At 43.4% G+C, this 14,990-nt stretch overlaps 1 long non-coding RNA gene across 1 annotated transcript; it reads left to right on the forward strand.

Moving 5' to 3' along the window:
* Nucleotides 1-1,119: 1,119 nt before the first annotated feature.
* LOC115394167 (uncharacterized) lies at nucleotides 1,120-9,858 on the forward strand. The gene is made up of 3 exons (XR_003932022.1): nucleotides 1,120-1,186; nucleotides 1,756-1,959; nucleotides 9,701-9,858. It is a non-coding gene; the product is annotated as an uncharacterized LOC115394167 (long non-coding RNA).
* The last annotated feature ends 5,132 nt before the right edge of the window (nucleotides 9,859-14,990 follow it).

Raw genomic sequence — 14,990 nt, forward strand, 5'->3', positions numbered from 1 at the left:
CGAGGAAACAGGGCATAAAAAGCAAGATGTAGTCATGACAAGATTAAGGATTGGGCACGCTGGACTGAATGAATCACTTTTCCGAATAGGAAGACACTTGACAGGCAGTTGTGACTTTTGCAGTCAGAAGGAATCAATAGAACATGTGATTTGCGTATGTCAGAATATAATATCCATGGAAATAAGTTAGTACAGAGACTGGCTAGACTGAAACAAATACTGGACCTGGTTAGTCTTTTACAAGAATCTGCTAACAGTGCAGGGAGGAAAGCTTTATGGACATTTTTGATGGAGACTGAATTGTGCAACCGTATTTAGTTATTAGTATTATTATTGTTTTTTTTTTTGTTTGTTTGTTTGTTTTGGTTTTGTACTACAATCTAAGTTATGCATCATCCTTGTCTAATTATACCAGTTGGTGGCGGTAATGCACCATTTCAGTTTGCCAACCGCCATTAAACCCAAAAGAAGAAGAAGAAGAAGAAGAAGAAGAAGAAGAAGAAGAAGAAGAAGTAGTAGTAGTAGTAGTAGTAGTAGTCATGGCGGTGATTCAGTTTGCTCTAGGTTTGGGCATACAGGATTAAATATTTCATTGTACAAGATTGGAAAACACATCTCAGGCAATTGTGATTATTATGGACAGCCAGAAACAACTGAACTTATATTCACGGAATGTGAGCAATATGATTCTGAACAGAAGAATATGTTAGACAGCATCTACAATCTCAAAATGGAATTTAATTTAATAGAACTTTTAGAACAGCATCCAAGTAACCGTAGTTTTAAAGTTTTATTTAAGTTTTTGATTGATACGGGTTTAGTCCGTCGAATTTAAGTTTATCTTTCCTTATTCAGATTTAGTTAGACGTTCCATGTTCACACTCCTTATCAGTTAGTGGCGCTAGTGCACCTCAAAGTTGTTTGCCAACCGCCAGTAAAAGACCACAAGAAGAAGAAGTCATGGCGGCTGCGTTGTGTTGTCTCTCATGAAATATTTCATCTCCTGCAGCAACAATGAGTTCCGTTCAGGCTTTGAGAGAGTTTATCAAGCAGCGACTAACTGCTGCTGCTGGAGAAATATTCACCGCGTTTCAACAAACTATCGTCCAGTTCGAGGAGGAGATTTATCGACAGAGAAAACATCTGGAAATCAACTGGAAATCTCAAATCAGCTTCCACAGAACAGGTATTGAAACGTGAGAATGAACACATGAATGTGACTGCTGGAGGATCGTTACATTTATTTTAAAGCTGGCAGACAGAAACGAGGCTGCAGCTGCAGTTCTTGTTCACAGTGAAGTAACAGAAACCTTCAGTATTAAACAGCTTCTGTATCAGAAACAGAGGAAACGGTGTTTGAGCCGTTTGCAAGCTGAGGAAGTGATTTATTTACACTCAATCTGAGCAAACACGCGTTTGTGTAGATTTTATGGTTCACGTTTATAAAACAGACATTTCAGTAAATCGTTTGGAGTAATGATGCGTTCAAGTGATGCTCAGAAAAAGTCTGAACCATATCACATTGGAAACTTCCCACAGAGGTTTCAGAGCTCAGAGAAAGTAATGTAGCATCCAGACAGTTTTCCCATTTTTCCTTTAAACCCCACAGGTACTTTCAGATTTACTGAAATGAGCAGATTTTTTTCTGTTTTTGAATGTTTCTGATTTCAGTGTGTCCTGTCCTGTTTCATCCACCCATCACTGTAAAACCTTCACATCCATCACATCAGTGACTTTTGTCTTGTTTCCCTCCAGAGAGTCCACAGCAACACAATGGTAACCAGCAGACGAGCTCCAACCACTCTGTGAGAGACTTGACCACCCAGAGACTAACTGCTGCTGCTGAGGAAATATTCACCCTGTTTCAACCAACTGTGGTTCAGTACGAGGAGGAGATTGGTCGTCAACGCAGGATGCTGGAAATCAGCTGGAATCCTCAAATCAAGTTACACAGAGCAGGTTTGGAAACGTGTGAATGAACACATGAATGTGACTGCTGGAGCTTTTCCGTCATTATGGCGCTGTGAGCAGACGTGCTTGATGTAACTATGACTACTTTTCCCCTCACTGGTCTGCCCAGTGAAGTTGTGGAGGTTGATGTTGTTTGAAGAGGCATTTCCTGGCAACATCTAAAAGCAGGGGGGTATTGCACAAAACCAGGATAAGGGATTAAGCCGGCAAACTGTTGTTATCCTGTGGCGATCTTGTGGTTATCCTGGACGAAGTTAGCCTCAAGTCGATTGCACAAAAGCTGGCCAAGTTTATCCCGGGCAAGTCACCATGGTGATTTATTCTCTGCAGGTAACCTGCTCCACAGCAGGCTAACTACCAGGATAAGATTAAACTGCTGTCAACAATGTGAGAAATGGGTGTGGTTTACAGCATTTCCTGGATTTTTCTACACATTACATCATTTAATCATCCTGCAGCCAAATCTTATTACTGTAGTCATTGCATTTGCAGGGTCTGGTTGACTTCAGTATTATTTTGTTGCACAGATTATATGAAGACCAACATAACTTTCAACACAGACGTTTCAGAATCCTTTCTTTAGTAATACAAGTCCGACAATAAAAGGTTCACAATTATTGTAAAGACAATGGAAAAAAAAAACCTTGATGAAATTGGTACTAAACCACACTGATGTAAAAAATAAAATAAAACAACCCTGAAGCTACGCAATGAGTAAAATGTGAAACAAAGGAAAAATAAATATCACACCACTGAAATGGACGACAATATAACAGACACCATCATTTTGTCTTAACTGTCTCCTGAAAATAGGAAAATCGTCCTATTTCAGGACTCCACCTTTAGGAGTGAAAGGGTCCCACATCATTCTGACTCCACTTTTTTAACAGCTACAGTCAGACAGAAATTCATTCTCAGAAGACAACAAATTTATCACTTCATTTGATAATTGCTCTTTGGGGTACACTTAAGTAACTTACCAGACTGCAGAATATTTTTACGTTTGGTTTCCACCTGCTGCAGGTTCTTTTCTGGCCGGACAGGTTTGTTCTTCATGACAGATGAGGGATGAAACAGAACACAGCATGAGGACAATTGATTCAATTAGATAACACGGACACAGAGTTGAAATATTCTTGAATAAATATCCTAAATATTGACAAAATGCTGTTTCCCCCGTGTATTTCCTGTATTTTATTATTATCACTTTTGTATGATCATGGATCATATACAGAATTAGGCCATTTTTAGTGTCTGATTTGCACATCACTATTTCACTTTAATAAAGCTGCTGGCCTGCATGCAGTACTTGTCCTCACCATTGAAGCGTGGGGGCGCTATGCCTTAAACGTCACTTAAAGCAGACGTACAGGCTGGAATATATGGAGTGAAATTAATGGACGTGTTTTGTGTAAAGTCCTCACTCTGGGGCACCCCCCTTTTTAAGTGAGCCCCCCCGACAGCCGCAGTATAGTCCGCACACTGCTGCTCATCCCGTGTGAAGTAAGATGCTCGTCCTTGTTCCATTTTCAATCTGTGATTCTGTGATCGATGTCGTGGTCTTCTGAAGAACGCCGTGAACATGCACTTATCCTGATGCTCCACACCTGGCTTGAGTAAGCCGCGTCTTTTCATCCTGGCTCGGCAAACGTGCAACCGATTAATCCGAGAAAACACCGACTAGGCTTACTCAAGCCGCGCATTTTCATTTATCCTGGATGTATTTATCCGACTTTTGTGCAATACCCCTCTGGATGTCTCATTATCCCTCCACCTCAGGTAGTGTAGTAAACAATTACAGTGGTATGAAAAAGTATCTGAACCTTTTGGAATTTCTCACATTTCTGCATAAAATCACCATCAAATGTGATCTGATCTTTGTCAAAATCACACAGATGAAAAAACAGTGTCTGCTTGAACTAAAACCACCCTAACATTTCTAACATTTATAAGTTTTCATATTTTAATGAGGATAGCATGCAAACAATCACAGAAGGGGGAGGAATAAGTAACTGAACCATCACATTTAATATTTTGTGCCCCCCCCCCCCCCCCCCTTTGGCAGCAGTAACTTCAACCAGACGCTTCCTGTAGCTGCAGATCAGTCTGGCACATTGATCAGGACTAATCTTGGCCCATTCTTCTTTACAACACTGCTGTAGTTCAGTCAGATTCCTGGGATGTCTGGCATGAATGGCTGTCTTGAGGTCATGTCACAGCATCTCAATGGGGTTCAAGTCTGGACTTTGACTTGGCCACTCCAGAATGTGTATTTTGTTCTTCTGAAACTATTCTGAAGTTGATTTACTTCTGTGTTTTGGATCATTGTCTTGTTGCAGCATCCATCCTGTTTTCAGCTTCAACTGTCTGACAGACGGCCGCAGGTTTTCCTACAAAACATCCTGATAAACTGTTGAATTTTCCATTAATGATTGCAAGTTGTCCAGGCCCTGAGGCAGCCATGATGCTCCCTCCACCATGCTTCACGGTGGGGATGAGGTGTTGATGTTGGTGAGCTGTTCCATTTTTCCTCCACACATGATGTTGTGTGTTCCTCCCAAACAATTCAACTTTGGTTTCATCAGTCCACAAAATATTTTGCCAAAATTTCTGTGGAGTGTCCAAGTGCCTTTTTGCGAAAATTAAAGGAGCAACAATGTTTTTTTAGACAGCAGTGGCTTCCTCCGTGGAGTCCTCCCATGAACACCATTCTTGGCCATTGTTTTACGAACAGTTTTTTTTTTTTTTTTAATAAAAATGTTCAATGGGGTATTTTCACAGCTTCACTACTTCCTGAAAATAGTTGTGCACATTCATTTCCTGTCTTGCATTATTGGCCAAACTGATTAATCCAGGTGTGTCTGGTTTAGACTGCTGCAACAAGACACACCTGGATTAATCATCGTCGCAGTGAGTTGAACACCCAAAATACAAGGAATGGGTTTAAGAGATAACTTCTTCTTAAAAATGACATCCATTTCTTTACAAACATCATGCCAGAAATCAGACACAAGGGGACAGTAAAAAATACAGTGGAAATAATAACCTTCATTAATTTTACATTTATGACAATATTTTTGATAACAAAGGATTACATTTATTACGTCTCACTAGTGTAATTTGAAGCCGATGTACAACTTTGAACTGCAATTCCTTGGCTTTGTTAGTAGATAGGCACCCCGAGGAGCTCTGCCAGACCCCATTCCACTCATCTTCAGATATTGTAACACCAAAGTCAGCTTCCCAGAGGGACTTCACATGTGCAGCGTACAGGGTGCTCAGGATTAACAGGGCCCTATAAAATCTAGTAATACGTTTCTTGGGGCTCGAGTGTTGACGTATAGCCTCTATTGTTGAAAGGGAGAAACCATTTGTATGTAATTTCGTAGCAGAGAAGACAAAGCTGCGTACGACGGGGTACCCAAAAGTTTCCGGAATTAGGTCATAAAATAATAATAATAATGAGTTTCGACTTCTGGCCGTCAGATGTGCTGCAGGTAAGCCTCGTGCATATCTCAGAAAAAGCTGAGCTCCCAGAGTTACACTGACGCCTGTGAAAAAGTAACTAATCGCTCCGGCGCCGCCCCGCGATTCAGAAACAGAAAAAAAAGGCTAAATAAACTTTAATACTTAAAGATAATGTACTGACAATGTATGTGCTTAATTTTCTCTAAATAATCCGTAATAAAGGAGCAGATAAACAGTCTGTAGTGCCGGAAAAGCTTGTCGAGGCTGCGTGGATCACCGCGCCGGCATGAGACGCGTACAGCTGAGCTCAAAATGTAGCATGGGAGAAAGCGCGTCCGCATCGGTGGTGCGCGGACCTTCCAAAGCGGACGCGGAAACGCGTACATGTGAAGCATGGACGGGCCTTTAAGAATTAACAAGATATTTGCATCCATCATAGTGTGGGGAAGGGCTCCTAAGTTAAAAGAGTATGACAGCATATTAAGCAGAGGGTCAATCAGCAAATCACCAAAAGCTTTATAAAATTCTGGGGTGAGGCCATCGGGCCCAGGGGCCTTGTTATTCTTTAAAGTACTGATGGCCTCTTTAACTTCCTCACGTGTAATGGATCTATTCAAGAATTCTCTCTGCGCATCTGAAGCTTGGGGAAGGTTGATACTTAAGAGGAAATCATGTGCCAAGGAGTTAGAGTGATTGTCTAACTGAATTGTATAAATGTTTGTAAAATTCCATAAATGAGTTATTAATGTCTTTATTATTGGACACTCTTTTACCAGATGTGTCTTTTACAACAGGGATAGCCTGATAATTGTGTTTAGCCTTCACTAAATTTGCTAAATACTTACTTGGTTTATTCCCAAATTCATACATCCTATGTTTGGCAAAAAGAAGGGACTTCTGAGCCTCCGTTGACAGAAGAGTGTCCAAAGCTGTTGCGGTAGCATCAATTTGTTGTCTCAAATCTGGTGATGGGTGATCATTAAAGTCCCTCTGTAGTCTGTTTAATTCCTGCCCGAGGATCTGCTGCTCAGCTCTCTGCTTTCTCGTAAGACTGGCGGAGAAAGAAATTGTAAATCCACGGATAACTGCTTTAGCAGTTTCCCATAAAAGATTTGGAGAAACATCGGGAGTGTTATTCACTGCTATAAAGTACTTAAACTGTTCTATTAGCTATAGTCTGAAATCTGGGTTTTTAATAAGATGATTTGGAAATCGCCACTGCATCCTAGGATGTTGTACTCCGCTGGACATGACCAAAAACACTGGGGCGTGATCACTAATAAAAATGTTTCCAATGAGGCAAGAAAGCACCTTCTGAAGGGCATATTCAGAAATAATAATAAAAAAAAAAATCGATTCTAGAAGATGATTTATGGACTTTAAAATAAAATGTATATGACTTATCATTGGGATGAAGAGTTCTCCATACATCTACATCATGTAAATCCCTGCAGCAGCCAAATAGAGATTGGGCCTGGCCTGTGTTGACATGTACTGATCTGTTAGATTTATCTAATCGAGGATTCAAACAACAGTTAAAGTCCCCCGCTATCACAGAAGATTCAACTATCCACTCGGAGAAAATAGACAACACTTTAGTGTAGAAATCAAAGCTGCGAACAAGAGGGGCATATACATTTAAGTAGGAGACAGGCTGTCCACATAGAGAACCTTTAATCATAACATAATGTGTCAGCTTTAACCTCCACTTCTGTCAGAGGCAAGGTCTTATGCGCAAGGATTGCTACACCCCTGCTTTTAGAAGTGAAAGAGGAATAGAACACCTGGCCCACCCAATCTCTCTTCAATTTGGAGTGTTCGCTGTCATTTAGGTGAGTCTCCTGAATCAGTGCCAATTGTATTCTCTCCTTTTTTAAATAGATAAGCATTTCTTGCCTTTTATTGGGCCCTGAATCCCATGAACATTCCAGGAGCACATTCTAATTGTTGCAGTATCAGCCATTACTATTCTCAGTAAACATAACAAACATGCCCGATTGCCTAGTCAACGTTTTAATATCCGGTACAAATTTGATGAAGACACCAACAAACAATGCAAATGCACACCTCTGAAATGTGGGGGGAAACAAAAAGAAAAACAAAACCCCAAAACACCCCCCTCCCGCACACCAAATGCACCCCCAAATGGGGCACCTATAAGACTTTGCATTAAGCATCCTACCTACACTAAACCAGTGCTCCAATTAACATTGAATGGAATTTAAAACGTCATAAAAATACCATTTATATATTAAAAAAAACTCAGCGACACTCAGCTGAAGTGTAATATCAACTCACCACTCAGACTTTAGATATTATAACCAGAACAGGAGAACCTTACTATAAATCTGAAAAGGCATACAGCCGATGTGTTTATCAGTCCGCATGACTTGTGTGAAGGCGACCTGATGAAGTGAGTGCAACAGACTTCATCCTTCGTTCCCGTTGGTACCGGGGGCCGACTGGAGCGTCGGAGCTTTGGTGTCCGCGTAGAATTTCTGTGCGTCCTCCAGTGTTGTGAAGCTGTACTCCGCGCCATTTAAACCCGATGCGCAGCCGGGCCGGGAAATGCAGCCCGTAACGAATGTTTGCAGCCCGGAGTTTCTGTTTGATGTTGTAAAAAGACGCTCTCCGCAGAGCGACTTCATTACGAAATCCGGGAAGATGTGCACTCGGTATCTTCGAAATGAAAGTGGCCCCTTTTCCCTCGCTAGCTGAAGGATGCACTCCTTTGCCCTGAAGTGATGCACCCGGACTATTATCGGTCTCGGGGGAGCATTTGAGGTGGCAGCTGGCCGAGAGGCAAGACGGTGTGCCCGGTCCAACAGCTCTGGGCCCGGCCCTCTTTGATCTCCATGCCCAGTGTCACGGCGAAGAACTCCATCATAAAATCCGTAATTTGTGTCCCCTCCGAGTTTTCTGGAATACCCAGTATCCGCAAATTTTGACGCCTGCTCCGTGACTCCAGGTCCTCCGTTTTTGCCAACAGCAGCTTTTTGCATTTCTCCAGTGTCTCGCATTTGGCCTCGAGTGCAGTTAGCCTGTCATCACAATCTTGGAGTGAAGTATCAACCACATCGAGCCGTGTGGTAACCGAGTCCATGGTAGACTGTAAAGTGTCCAGAGATGAGCGAGTTTCTGCTCGGAATGGCTCGATCAGTTTAAATTACCGCTGAGATGGATCCGCCATCTTCAGAGTCGTCTGCTTCGTCGTGTCTGGGCCACGATGCGGGGTTAGCTTTATCGCTAGTTTGTCCAGTCATGGGACCCGGACCCTGAGCTGGACGTTCTTGTCGCGAGTGTCCTTTTTCAGACATCTTGCAATACGTCCGAGTTTGTCATGAGATTAACCACAGCTGACTGAGAAATTAAAAATGACGTTTTTAAAGTAATTAATGGAAAAATTTGCAGGAGTTGGTAAAGATGCATCTACCTTGCTGCCATGTTGCCACGCCTCCTCGTTTTACATAGAGTTGATGTGTGCACAGAGATATTGGACTGTGCCAGTGATTTCTGTAAGTCTTTAGCAGACACTCGAGGGTTCTTTTTTACCTCTCTGAGTATTCTGCGCTGAACTCTTGGCATCATCTTTGGTGGACAGCCACTCTTTGGGAGAGAAGCAACAGTGCCAACTCTCTCCATTTGTAAACAACTTCTCTGACTGTCGATTGATGAACATCCAGACTTTTAGAGATGGTTTTGTATCCTTTCCCAGCTTTATACAAATCAACAATTCTTGATCGCAGGTCTTCAGACAGCTCTTTTGAGTGAGCCATGGTGCACATCAGACAATGCTTCTCATCAAGACAATTCTTACCAGGTGTGTGTTTTATAGTGGGCAGGGCAGCTTTAAGCCATTCATCAGTGATTGGGCACACGCCTGACTTAAATTGTTTGGTAAAAATTGGTTTGATTTGCCCTTTAAGTCTCCTTGGGCAGAGGGTTGAGTTACTTATTCCTCCCCCTTCTGTCATTTCAAAATGATTCATTTGAAATTCCAAAAGGATCAGATACTTTTTCACACCACTGTAACAGAATGTTGCAGGTGAGTGAATACACCGCCTCAAAAAAATTAATCCAAATAAGTAATCAATCAGCAGCTAAAGATGATCAATAAGTAGCAATGGGACTGCACCGTGTTTTTTGAATTTTGAATGGAAGTTTTCAGATTTACTGCAGAAGTAACAGTGTTTTTTTTTTAATTTGGAACTGTAGAGATAATGTTGCTAAACTTTTCTCTTCTGCATTTGTTTCCTTGCAGAGCTCCAACAGGACCATGACTGCAGAGAGAAGCAGCTCTTTAAACAGGAAACAAACTACTGTCTAGAACAGGATGAACCAGAACCACCACAGATAAAAGAAGAACCAGAACCTCTGCACATCAAAGAAGAACCAGAACATCCACAGATCAAACAAGAAGAAGAAGGAGAACCAGGACTTGGTCAGCTTAAGGAGGAGCAGGGGGAACCAGAATCCTCACAGATTGAGGAACACGAGGAACTCAGTTTCAGGCAGAAGGAAGAACAATTTACTCTGAAGGTTGAAAGTGACACCTTTAAGGTTCTTTCTGTTGAGGATCAAAGTGACCTGAGTGAAGCAGAAGTACCAGAGACTGAGCAGTTCCTCTCTCAGGACTCTGAAGTCCACCATGTGAAAAGACACATTGACTCAGAATCAACTGGAAATGCAAAGCTGAAAAAACTCAACATGTTTCATAGAAACAGTGTGAACAACTTTCATGTTTCAGAGAAGCAGGCTGAATGTGAAAAAGTTCTTTGTGAAGAAATGTGTGAGAAAACTGACCATAAAAGACATCAGTTATGTCAGAAGGTCAGAATGGTCGCTGATGAGAAGATACTTTGTGAAACTTGTGGCAAAAGTTTCAGTCAACTGAGTTGTTTGTTGGTCCACAAGAGAACTCACACAGGTGCAAAGCCTTATTCTTGTGAAACTTGTGGCAAAAGTTTCAGGAAGCCGAGTCGTTTGTTGGTTCACATGAGAACTCACACTGGTGAGAAGCCTCATTCTTGTGAAACATGTGGCAAAAGTTTCAGTCAACTGAGTTCTTTGTTGCGCCACAAGAGAGCTCACACAAGTGAGAAGCCTCACCCTTGTGAAACTTGTGGCAAAAGTTTCAGTCACCAATGTAGTTTGAAGGTTCACATGAGAACTCACACAGATGAGAAGCCTCATTCTTGTGAAACATGTGGCAAAGGTTTCAAACGACGGAGAGATCTGTTGCGACACATAAAAATTCACACGGGAGAGAAGCCTCATTCTTGTGAAACATGTGGCAAAAGTTTCAGTCGAAAGGATAAGATGATGATCCACATGAGAACTCACACAGGTGAGAATCCGCATTCTTGTGAAACACGTGGCAAAAGTTTCAGTCAACGGTGTGGTATGAAGGACCACATGAGAGTTCGCACAGTTGAGAATTATTATTCTTGTGAATTATGTGGGAAAAGATTTATTCATTGTAATACATTGCTGCACCACCTGAATACTCACAAATAGATGAAATCATGAAAGACTGTAACCCCCAAATTCCACCGCGTCCGCTCCACTGCGCTCCGGTCCAACCGCCGCAGCACATACGTTGCTATTTTAATGACTAGCTGATTTCACAGCCTTTGTTCGGCTCCGTCTGGGTCCGCTCCGTCAGTCCAAAATAGAGCCAAGGTCTATTTTTCTCTCCGGTCCAACAACTTCCGGCTTTATACAAAATAAAATCATTTTGTCTCTTATTGAATGAATGAATGAATTTATTTATTTATTAAAAACTTTAAACTGTTTAAAGAAGTTTTATTTGTTTGCACATTAATTTTTAAATATATCACAAATAGACATACCATACTGATTAAAAATATACACTTTAAAAAGCGGGCAACCAAAAATTACAACACACTATCAAGTTTTATATGACAAACTTCTATTTTGCCTGTAATCAAGCTATAGTTGAACGTTTCTGAATTTTTGCACAGCTGCATATATGGCCTATTTGTAGGCTATTGTCCATAAATTTTGTGTTTTCTACAAAATACATATTCAGGACCATGTATGCATTTTATTCTGAATGGCCCGAATGTCAACATCCAGTCGCACGAAATTCAGCGTCTTGAAGCACAACAACCATGGATGAAGAAACTTTGATTTTGGAAGTAGAGATTCACAAAATTTTATATGACCCCAGTCATCCTTTCTACAAGGATGTACAGAGAAGGATGCCAGTGTGAGCCCAGATTGCTCCAATTTGGAGGTTGATGGTAAAGTAGCGTATGCGCTTCTCTGCTTCTCTGGCCTGGCGGAACAGAGACGCAGCTGAACAAAGCGCACGCTGTGGGTTTTGACAAAACGGAGCGAAGCTGAGCTCAGCGGAGCGCAAACGGATGCAGTGGAATTTGGGGGTAAAGCCAGGTTTAAGCCAGGTTTACACTTGCACGATTCTGTGGCACGCATTGCCACGAATCGAGTCGCAAACGGTCGCAAACCACTTGTAAAGTGGTGTGAAGTGCGCGTAAACCTGTCGGGACGAAAATTTTGAAATGTTCAAAATTTTGGTCACGACAAAATATCGCGAACCGGCCGTGAACTATGCGCCAACTGTCCGTGAATTCCTTGTGAATGCGTCGGGACAATGCGGGAGAATGCGTGCCAGTCGTGGCCACCGGCGAGTAGTCGGAAAAGGGCCCCATGCGGGGGATTTTCGACCCACTGTCGTTGCAGCATCAAGTGTTGCGCCTTGAATTTGTCATTGAAATTGACTGATGTCAGCCGTCCGTCGGGGCCCCCTTCAGCTCGGGGCCCTAGGCAGCGCCTTTTCTGCTGCTCTTCAACACAGAGCAGCTGCAGGTACAGGATCTTCTCTTCTCTGCAGTGATGGAGTCTCTGGCATTCAGCTGTTCCACAGCAAATCCAAAAATGACCCGGGGTTGGGGAAACCCCCCTTTTTACTCGTATATGACGCGCGTAATTGCACGTGCAACCCCGTCGTGCGGTGCGGGAAGCTTGTAAACTATGCGTAAACTATGCGTGAATTTGCCGTGAATGCGTCGTGTCAGTTCGCGACACTACCGGGCGCATTCGTGAACTGTCCGTGAACTGTGAGCCAACTGTCCATGAACTGGTCATGAACTGTGTGTAAACTAGTCGTGGACAGTGCGGGAGCCTGCTGGTTCGTGACACCAGATTGGCAAGCCTTGCCACAACAACATCGTGGCAAAAAGTCGTGCAAGTGTAAACCTGGCTTTACACTTGTACGATTCTGTGGCAGGCATTGCCACGAATCGAGTCGCAAACGGTCGCAAACCACTCGTAAAGTGGTGTGAGGTGTGCGTAAACCCGTCGGGACTGCGTGCCATGTTGGGACGAGAATTTTGAAATGTTAAAAATTTTGGTCACGACAAAATATTGCAAACCGGCCGTGAACTATGCGCCAACTGTCAGTGAATTCCTTGTGAATGTGTCGGGACAATGCGGGAGAATGCGTGCCAGTCGTGGCCACCGGCGAGTACCCGGAAAAGGGCCCCATGCGGGGGATTTTCTACCCACTGTCGTTGCAGCATAAAGTGTAGCTCCTTGAATTTGTCATTGAAATTGACTGATGTCAGCCGTCGGTCGGGGCCCCCTTCAGCTCGGGGCCCTAAGCAGCGTCTTTTCTGCTGCTCTTCAACACAGAGTAGCTGCAGGTACAGGATCTTCTCTTCTCCGCAGTGATGGAGTCTCTGGCATTCAGCATGTTGTCTGTTCCACAGCAAATCCAAAAATGACCCGGGGTTGGGGAAGCCCCCTTTTTACTCGTATATGACGCGCGTAATTGCACGCGCAACCACTTCGTGCCGGTGCAGGAAGCTCGTAAACTATGTGTGAATTTGCCGTGAATGCGTCGTGTCAGTTCGCAACACTGACGGGCGCATTCGTGAACTGTGCGCCAACTGTCCGTGAACTGGTCATGAACTGTGTGTGAACTAGTCGTGGACAGTGCGGGAGCCTGCTGGTTCGTGACACCAGATTGGCACGCCTTGCCACGACAATATCGTGGCAAAAAGTCGTGCAAGTGTAAACCTGGCTTTACACTTGTACGATTCTGTGGCACGCATTGCCATGAATCAAGTCGCAAACGGTCGCAGACCACTCGTAAAGTGGTGTGAAGTGTGCATAAACCTGTCGGGACTGCGAGCCATGTCGGGACGAGAATTTTGAAATGTTCAAAATTTTGGTCACAACAAAATATCGCAAACCGGCCGTGAACTATGCACCAACTGTCCGTGAATTCCTTGTGAACGCGTCGGGACAATGCGGGAGAATGCGTGCCAGTCATGGCCACCGGCGAGTACCCGGAAAAGGGCCCCATGCGGGGGATTTTCGACCCACTGTCGTTGCAGCATCAAGTGTAGCTCCTTGAATTTGTCATTGAAATTGACTGATGTCAGCCGTCCGTCGGGGCCCCCTTCTGCTCGGGGCCCTAAGCAGCGTCTTTTCTGCTGCTCTTCAACACAGAGCAGCTGCAGGTACAGGATCTTCTCTTCTCCGCAGTGATGGAGTCTCTGGCATTCAGCATGTTGTCTGTTCCACAGCAAATCCAAAAATGACCCGGGGTTGGGGAAGCCCCCTTTTTACTCGTATATGACGCGCGTAATTGCGCGCGCGCAACCACGTCTTGCCAGTGCGGGAAGCTCGTAAACTATGCGTGAATTTGCCGTGAATGCGTCGTGTCAGTTCGCAACACTGACGGGCGCATTCGTGAACTGTCCGTGAACTGTGCGCCAACTGTCCGTGAACTGGTCATGAACTGTGTGTGAACTAGTCGTGGACAGTGCGGGAGCCTGCTGGTTCGTGACACCAGATTGGCACGCCTTGCCACAACAACATCGTGGCAAAAAGTCATGCAAGTGTGAACCTGGCTTTAGAGATATCATTCAGAAAGTCCAGCTTGAATCCAAAATTACAAGAAATCATCCAGTTTGAAGGAAGCATTACTGATTCAGACACTGTTTTGGCTGCTTCAGGAAAATTCCAGTGTGTGGTCTGTCACAATAAATGTGAACTTTCAAGAAATGGAAATAGAATGCTGATGTGAATGTGATACTGACAAAATAAGAAATTGTTACTTGTTGGTTGATTTCCTCCTGTTACACTGGCATTTTACTTTATCCCGGTTGATGATAAGGAGACAGATGGAAGTGCACAATGACATGCTGTTCTCCAAATGGACACAGGGTGGCAGCATCCTCCAATAGCGTCATTCGGGGACCTTTTAAACTCATAATAATCTGGATGAATGGAGAATGAGCAACAGTTGTCCTGCTTCGCTGATTTCTGTGTAATATTTCTCATATCTACAGGTCAGTTACCCCACTGTGTATGTAATCACGGATGTTGATAAAGTAATATGAATACCTGGTGATATGTGTTCACTGAGGCAAAAGTGTGTAAAGAGTTAACAGTTTAATTTGACTGTCAGCAGTGAGGAAATGGCGGCCACCGTCCGGATGAACTTTTTCTTGGTTTGTTCATTTGTTGGTCCAGGGCATTAGAGGTTTATTTCTTTG

The sequence above is a fragment of the Salarias fasciatus genome, chromosome 9 (genome assembly GCF_902148845.1).
Source record: "Salarias fasciatus chromosome 9, fSalaFa1.1, whole genome shotgun sequence".
Lineage (NCBI taxonomy): Eukaryota > Metazoa > Chordata > Actinopteri > Blenniiformes > Blenniidae > Salarias > Salarias fasciatus.